The 9,291-nt window shown below is 35.8% G+C and overlaps 1 pseudogene; it reads right to left on the bottom strand.

Moving 5' to 3' along the window:
- Window positions 1-6,687: 6,687 nt before the first annotated feature.
- LOC118000008 lies at window positions 6,688-9,053 on the bottom strand (annotated as a pseudogene).
- Window positions 9,054-9,291: the final 238 nt, after the last annotated feature.

Below are 9,291 nucleotides of genomic sequence, written 5' to 3' on the forward strand. Positions count from 1 at the left end.
TGGCAGTAAGCTATCATTGCTTTTAAGATATCTTTTTATATTTGGTTTTCTGCAGTTAGTCTATACTATTTAGTTTTCTTTGTATTTTTCTAGCTTGGATTCTCTGAGTTTCATGGATATGTCAGTTCACATTTCCCCCCAAATTTGGTTATATTTTAGCAATTTTTCTTTTAAATTTCTTCTCTTATCCATTTTCCCCCCTTATAATTAGGAATCCAACTGAATATATGCTGGAACTCTACATATTGCCCAACAGATCGCTGAGTTTTGTTTGTGTTTTCATTCTTTTACTCTTTTCTTAAAATTGGATAATTTCTATGGCTCTGTCTTCAAGTTATTGACCTTTAAATCAATCTGCTATTTAGCCTGTCCAGTGATTTTTTTCCATTTTAGGTGTTACATTTTCAGTTCTAATATTTCCATTTGATCCTCCCCCCACCCCCCAAATTTGTAATACAATATGATTGACTATAGTTACCATGCTTTACATTACATATGCAGGACTTATTTATTTTATAACTAGAAGTTTGTACCTCTTGATCCCTTTCACCCATTGGGCCCACCTTCCAACCCCTCATCTCTGGCAAACATCAATCTTTTCTGTATCTATGTTTTTCTTCATTTTGTTGTTCATTTGTTTTCTTCTTCTAGATTCCACATATAAGTGAAATCATATGGTATTTGTCTTTCTCTGACTTATTTCACTTAGCATAATACCCACAAGTTCTATCCATGTTGTCACAAATGACAAGAATTCATTTTTTATATGGCTGAATAATATTCCATTGTGTATATATACTACATCTTCTTTATCCATTCATCGATCAATGGACACTTAGGTTGTTTCCATATCTTGCCTATTGTAAGTAATGCTGCAATGAACATGGGGTGCATATGTCTTTTCTTCTTCTTTTTTTTTTTAAAGATTTTATTTATTTGAGAGAAAGAGTGAGCAAGTGTGAGAGAGCAAGCATGAGCAAAGGGAGAGGGAGAAGCAGACTCCCTGCTGAGTAGAGAGCCTGATGTGGGGCTCAATCCCAGGACCCTGAGATCATGACCTGAACTGAAGACAGTCACTTAACCAACTGAGCCACCCAGGTGCTCCTGCATATGTCTTTTCAAAGTAGTGTTTTGTTTTTCTTCAGATATATGCCCAAACGTGGAATTGCTGGATCATATGGTAGTTCTATTTTTAATTTTTTGAGGAAACTCCTTACTGTTTTTCATTGTGCTTGTACCAATTTACATTCCCACCAACAGTGCACAAAGTTCCCTTTTCTTCACATCCTTGCCAACACTTGTTATTTTTTTGTTTTTTGATGATGGCCATTCTGACAGGTGTGAGGTGATATCACAGTGTGGTGTTGATTTGCATTTCTGTGATGATTAGTGATGAGCATCTTTCCATGTACCTGTTGGCCATCTGTATTCTTCAGTGAGAAAATGTCAGTTTAGATCCTCTGTTCATTTTGTAATTGGAGTTGTTGTTGTTATTGAGTTGTATAAGTTCTTTATATATTTTGGGTATTAACCCCTTAACAGTTATATAACTTATAAATATCTTCTCCCATTCAGTAAGTTGCTTCTTTAATTTGTCGATGGTTTCCTTTGCTGTGTGAAGCTTTTTAGTTTGATGTAGTCCCATTTATTTGTTTTGCTTTTGTTGACATTGCCTTTGATGTCAGATCCGACATTCACTCACACACACCACCACCACCACCACCACCACCACGACGGAGGTGTTAAGAGCTGTTTTCTTCCAGAAGTTTTATGGTTTCTGGTTTTATATCCTTTAATACATTCTGAGTTAATTTTTGTGTATGGTGACAGATAATAATCTAGTTTCATTCTTTTGCATGTGGATGTCAAGTTTTCCCTACACCATTTATTGAAGAAACTCTCTTCCCCATAGTATATTCTTGCCTCTTTGTCATAAATTAATTGACCATATATGCTTGGGTTGATTTCTGGACTTTCTATTCTGTTTTATTGATCCATGTGTCTGTTTTTATGCCAATACCACACTGTTTTGAATACTATAGCTTTGTAGTGTAGTTTAAATCAGGGAATGTGATGCTTCCAGCTTTATTCTTCTATCTCAAGATTGTTTTGGTTATTTGGGATTTTTTTGGTTCCAAACACATTTTAGGATGTTTGTTCTATTTCTGTGAAAAATGCCACTGGAATTTTGATAGGGATTGCATTGAATCTGTATATTACTTAGGGTGGTATGGACATTTTAATGATATTAATTCTTCCAATCTATGAGCACAGCGTACATTTTCATTTATTTGAGTCTTCAATTTCTTTCATCAATGTCTTATAGTTTTCAGAGTATAGGCCTTTGACATTCTTGGTTAAATTTATAACTCGTTATTCTATTCCTTTTGATGCAACTATAATTGGGATTGTTTCCTTAATTTCTCTTTCTGATAGTTTGCTGTTAGTCTATAAAAATGCAATAGATAGCTGTATATTGATTTTGTACGCTGTAACTTTTCTAAATTTGCTTTTTTTTTTTTTTTTTTGTAGCTCTACCAGGTTTTATTTGGTGGAGTTTTTAGTGTTCTCTCTCTATATAATCATGTCATCCACAAATAGTGATAGTTTGCTTCTTCCTTCCAATATGGATGACATGTATTTCTTTTCCTGTTTAATTGCTCTGGCAAGGATTCCACTACTCTTTTAATAAAAGTGACAAGAGTGGACATCTTTGTCTTGTTCCTGATTGTAAGGGAAAAGCTTTTAGGTTTTTGTCATTGAGTATGATGTTAGCTGTCGGCTTGTCCTATATAGCCTTTATTATGTTGGGGTACGTTCCATCTATACCCACTTTTTTGAGAATTTTTATCATAAATGAATGTCAGACTTCATTAAATTTGTGCATCTATTGAGATGATCATATGATTTTATTCTTCATTTTGCTAATGTGGCATATCACATTAATTGATATGCAGATGTGGAACCATCCAGGCATCCCTGGAATAAATCCCACTTGATCATGGTGTATAATCCTTTAAATGTATTGTTGAATTTGGTTTGCTAGTATTTTGTAAAAGATTTTTTTTTTTTTTTTTAAGATTTTATTTATTTATTTTGACACAGAGAGACACAGCGAGAGAGGGAACACAAGCAGGGAGAGTGGGAGAGGGAGAAGCAGGCTTCCCACTGAGCAGGGAGCCCGATGCGGGGCTCGATCCCAGGACCCCGGAATCATGACCTGAGCCGAAGGCAGACGCTTAACGACTGAGCCACCCAGGCGCCCCTTGTAAAAGATTTTTGCATCTATGTTCATCAGGGGTACTGGTCTGTAATGTGTGTGTGTGTGTGTGTGTGTGTGTGTGTGTGTTGTCTTTGACTGGTTTTGGTATCAAGTTAATGCGGACCTCAGAAAATGAGTTTGGGAGTGTTCCCTTACCTTCAGTTTTTTGGAAGAGTTAAAAAAGATTGGCATTAATTCTTAAATGTTTGGTAGAACTTACCAGTGAATCTATTTGGTTCTGGGCTTTTCTGTGTTGGAAGGGTTTGATTACTAAGTCAATCTCTTTATCTTTATTCATTTGTTTAGATTTTCTATTTCTTCATGATTCAGTGTTAGTAGGTTGGAAGTTCTGAGAAATTTAACCATTTTTTCCAGGTTGTATAATTTGTTGGCTTATAATGATTCATAGCTGTCTTTTATGATTCTTTGTATTTCTATGGCATTGATTCTAACTTCTCAGTTTTCATTTTGATTTTATTTACTTAGGCCCTCTCCCTTTTTTTCTTGATCAGTCTGGCTAAAGGTTTACCAATTTTGTCTATCTTTTCAAATAAACATTCTTAGTTTAATTGATCTTCTCTATTGTCTTTAATGTATTTCATTTATTTCTGTTCTAATATTTATTATTTCCTTCTACTAACTTTGGGCTTTGTTTTTCTTAATTCTTTTTCTAGTTCCTTTAGGTATAAATTTATGTTGTTTGAGATTTTTCTTGTTTCTGGAGAGGCCTTTATTGCTATAAACTTCACTCTTCGTACAGATTTGCTGCACCCCATACATTTTGCTATGTTCCCTTTGTCTCAAGTATTTTTTGGTTTCTTTTTTGATCCATTGGTTTACAGTAGCATGTTGTTTTATCTCCACATATTTGTGACTTTTCGTTTTCTTTTTGTAATTGATTTGTAAATTTATACCATTGTGATCGAACATGATTCTTGATTGATTTCAGTCTTCTTAGGCTTACTAAGACTTGTTTTGTGACCTAACATATGATCTATCCTAAAGAATGTTCCACGTGTTCTTGAGAAGAATATGCATTTTGCTACTTTTAGATGAAATATTTTGTATACATCTATTATGTCTATCCAGTCTAATGTGTCATTTAAGGCGAATAACTCTTAATTGATTTTCTCTGTAGATGATTTATCCATTGAAGTAAATGTTGTATTGAAGTCCCCTAATATTATTGTATTGCTGTCTATTTCTTTTATTTCTGTTAGTATTCACTTTTATATTTAGGTGCTTCTATGTTGGGTACTTAAATATTTACAAATGTTATGTCTTCTTATTGGATTGACTCCTGTATGATTCTATAGTACCCATCTTTGTCTTTTATTACAGTCTTTGTTTTAAGGTCTATTTTTTTTCTAAATTTCTCTTCCCCAGCTTTCTTTTCATTTCCATTTGTATGAATTGTCGTTTTCCTTTCCTTCTCTTTCAGTCAGTGTGTGTCCTTCCATCTGAAGTGACTCTTTTTTTTTTTTTTAAAGATTTTTTATTTATTTATCTGAGAGAGAATGGGAGACAGAGAGCATGAGAGGGGGAGGATCAGAGGGAGAAGCAGACTCCCTGCTCAGCAGGGAGTCCGATGCGGGACTCGATCCCGGGACTCCAGGATCATGACCTAAGCCGAAGGCAGTTGCTTAACCAACTGAGCCACCCAGGTGCCCTGAAGTGACTCTTTTGTAAGCAACATATAGATGGGTCTTGTTTTTTTATCCATTTAGCCACTCTGTATATTTTGATTGTAAAATTTTGTCTATTCACACTTAATTATTTATAGATATGTACTTATTGACATTTTGTTGTTTTCTTGCTGTTTTGTACTTTCTCTCTTTTCCTTTATTCTTCTCTCCTTTTTTTTCCTTATGGCTCGATAACTCTGTAGTATTATGCTTAGGTTCTTTTTCTCACTGTCCTTTTTGTTTTGTTTTTTTATAGGTGTTTCTTTTATATACAAATTATTGTAGGTATAGTTGTTTTTACTACTTTTGTCTTTTTGACCTTCATACTAGCTTTAAAAATGATTAATTCACCTCCTTTATTATATACTTACCTTTACCAGGGAGTTTTTTGCTTACATATATTTTCTTGTTGCTAATTACTACCCTGTCTTTTCAACTTAAATCAATCACTTCAACATTTTTTTGTAGGGCTGGTTTTTTGATGGTGAACTCTTTTAGTTTGTATTTGCCTGAAAAAGTTTTTTTTTTTTTTTTTTTTTTTTTCCAGCTCTGTAATGATAATCTTGCTAGGCAAAGTATTCTTGTTGGGAAGGTTTTTTTTCTTTTAGTATTTTGAATATCATGCCACTTTCTTCTAGCCTGCAAAGTTTCTGCTAAGAAATCTGCTGATGGTCTTATGGGGGTTCCCTTATATGTAACAAGTTTTTGTTGTTGTTTTTAAGATTCTCTTTTTATCTTTAACTTTTTTTTAACAAAATTCACATTTTATTTAGGTTGAAATAAACTGTACAAAATTGATTTTCTTCACCCGAAATAACAGCAATATTTTCTGTATTATTCCTAGATAAACCACAAAACACTTATTTTTGTAGGTTTTCTAGGTTTTGTTTATAAATAAGATGAGGCAGTAGATATAGTCATGGAAAAAGATGAAAGCAGACAAATCAGTTGTCAGTATCCATGGCCTCTGATCCTGTCTTGACCATGAACAGAGGTGTTCAACATACACCTGCTAAAAAGCTTACGAAGATGTAGGTGTTCAACGTATACTTGCTAAAGAGCTTATGAAGATGTAGGCTCAACAAAGGAATGTAAACAGCAACAACCCAATGTGGAACAATGGCAGGCTCTCCCATTCAAATTTTAAATGTAACTTGTTCTTTTAAGTTCATTTGATGAAGACTAAATCTACACTGCAATCCTTGCTGGGCAAGCTTACATGTTTCTCTCTCTCTCTCTGGTAACTCCCTTAACTGTCCATTACAGATTTTTAACATACTAACACTACTACTATTCAAAAGTCACTCCTGAGATTCATTGCAACATTTTATAAAATGTATTCCTTCCTCCCACACCTCTTCAAAATCTATACCTTTTAAGAACTGATAACTCAATACCCGACAGTTGGATCTAGTGATAATAAATGTTATGTCTAAAATGACTTAATTAAAACAATTCCCAAGTGCCATTAGCAAAGATCTCATAGAATTGTAATGCGGCACTTTCGATGCTATCTTCTGGAAGAGCAGGTATGTCTCCAAAGCATGAGAATTTAAACAGGGGCCATTTAAATAGGCAGGTTATCAATGGCTAATGTACTCAATGAGAGGTTGATAGGTCAAGATATTCAGTGATTAAGTGGGCTACGTACACCTGACATCTTTTCTGTAAGGTGTTTTCAAATTTCTTACAGATTTTTCCAAATATCAAACATAAGAGAAAGCCTACTTTAAAAGTCTCTTAGGTACTTTCAATGGTTTCTGAATTATCTGTAGGAAGCTCTGACTTAGTTGTATAGAATTTGATATATGTGCCCACCATTAAATCCAGATCATGTTTTATATCAAAATTTGTTAAGCAAAGCCAAGTTACTTGACCTTTGGTCTGTCAAAGTGTTCCTCAGGTATGCTTTCAGACACTTTCGCCCATTTTCATAGCGTTCATTCTCAACCTTCACCACAGGAAGAATACATAGAACTTTTAGCAATGCATAAACATTAGGGAAAAACTTGATGTCTGGTAGATGCAGGGCTTAATAAATGATGGATGGAAGCTCTAAATCTTTCCCTCTGTGTTTCCACTTGATTCTTCAGCAATGCAACTCAGCTGAGAGTGTGTCAGGATTGGGCAAGTCATTACATGTCAGCATGGTGCTCCTCCAGTGTGTTAAATTTGAGCTGTCCCATGACAGAGGATACAAGAGATAAGCATTTAATAGCTTTGAGGTGCTGTTCTGAGAATATATCTTTCAGTTCCTGAATAATGTGTCTCACTGTTGGAACACTTAGAGTTTCTTTATAGTAACTCTCAGAGGTGAGCTGAGATTCCAGGTTACCTTGCTGGGCTCTGCAGAATTTCCCAGGGAGTTTCATCTGAATATCAAGTTTAGTTGCCTAATTTGTGGCTTCTTTGAACCAAAATTCATGAGACACTTCAATATTTTCTATCACTTCATTTAGTGAATGCAGCACTGTCGTCAAGCTACTGGCTGGAAAGAAGACATCTGAGGTTTGCCCTTGGAGATTTTTCCCAAAGCCTCTTGTAAAAGATAGAACATTTTTAAGAACAGCAATGGTAACAATGAAATCAAAATCTGTTACTGCACTACAGAGTACAAAAGCTCTACCAGCTATAGTTATTCCATCTAATATTTGTATCACTATTTATACCATCTAAACAAAACAAGTGCTTGTACAGGGTCCACTAACATTTCAAAACATCATTTCTGCCTGTCCACTGAGAATGGCAGATTTCCTTCAGTTCTTTACCCTTTCCCTCATTGTTCTGAAAGAGGACAGAAATTACATTGTCAAGCTCCAAAAGCAGTTGTGGAGATCAATGGGAAAAAGAACAAAATTCCTCAATTGTTCCTAATGCAACAGATACTCCCACAACAGGCACTGATTTTGCCAACCACATATTTAAGGCACAGGAAGAGCAAAGTGTGTAGACAGCTTGGGGATATTTCTCTAAAAGACTAGAAGCAACATTTTGGAAGAAAACCCACTGGACACAGTGTAAGGCTGGCATGACAATACCCCATGTTTAACCCCCACTTCTGAGTTATCGTAGTGTGCAATTTCACAGCCCAAATTTCTGCATCAGCTTCATAAGGCAAGAAGCCCACAAATTCTTCTCTCAGGTTATGAGATTCATCAATAAACCTCACCAACACAGGCAAGTGTTCTTCCCCTGCTATGTCCGCTACGTCATCAGTGGTGATGGAAAAGAAGTGAGAGTCTCTCACTTCCCTGAGGGTTTCCTCCCCAGTGCATCTCTCACAGATGTCTAGTATCTGTTTCTGCTGTGTTTTCGAGCAGAACAATGTGTTAACCACTGTTATCTCAAAGCGCTTTCTCAGAACCTCTTTGCCAGAATTTATCTGGCACTCCAGTAGTGCTTGAAAGTCACCAGGAGTAAAGAGACCCTCTGGGATTCCATCAGTTTCATGCCCATTCAGAGGTATGTTTTGTTTTCCCATAAGAATCAAAATTTCAAATAAAGATTTTAAGTATTCTTTGTTTTCGTTCTCTTCAAGGGTTAAAGGTAAAATGTCCTCATCCTGTTCTTCACCCCCTTCCTCTGCACTGGGGTTCTGAGCTTTGCTGTTGTTTATTTCTTTATGTTTTGGCTCCTGTTCAGAAGTTTCATCAATTTTTTTTTTCTGTTTCAGTGTCCTGATTTCATCTTCACTCAATTCTTTTATTCGTTTTGTGTGTCCACTGTGTGGATTGTTCAAGTGACTGGTAAGATAAAATATTGTTGGTATTGCATTATCTTGAAGAACTGTACTATAAGGACTCTCCCAATGACTTCACAAGTATCTGCTTCAATTAATTTGAGAAATAAAATAACCCAATTATTCTTTCGTTTTTGGATGCCTCGGCAAAATGTATAGTTCTACAAATCATAGAGGTCTCAAAGTGTTTGGCACATAATCAATAATGTTTATTTAGTTGATCAGGTGTTTAATCTTCTAAGTCCTCTCTCCTACAATTCTCCACCCACTTCTGGCATCTGGCCAGATCCGGCAGGAACCTAAAGAAGGCCAGGTCCCACTGTGTGCTCTTCTCCATGCAGTTGGAGGCAGCACAGAAGTTGGGCATAGTCGCCCACCCTCTGGCTGGCCCAGCCCTCCCCTCGCCACCTCCTCAGGGCAGCCCCCTGGCCCATTAAACTAACTTTTGACATTTTAGTTATGTGCCTTGGTGTGGGTCTCTTTGGGTTCATTGTTTGGAATTTTCTGGGATTCCTGGATTTTTTATGTCCATTTCCTTCCCCTTTCCCCTTTCCTAAAAATTTAGGAAATTTTTAGCCATTATTTTTTTAAATATGTTTTCTGCC

The sequence above is a fragment of the Mirounga leonina genome, unplaced genomic scaffold (assembly GCF_011800145.1).
Source record: "Mirounga leonina isolate KUSES-001 unplaced genomic scaffold, KU_Mleo_1.0 Mir_115, whole genome shotgun sequence".
NCBI lineage: Eukaryota > Metazoa > Chordata > Mammalia > Carnivora > Phocidae > Mirounga > Mirounga leonina.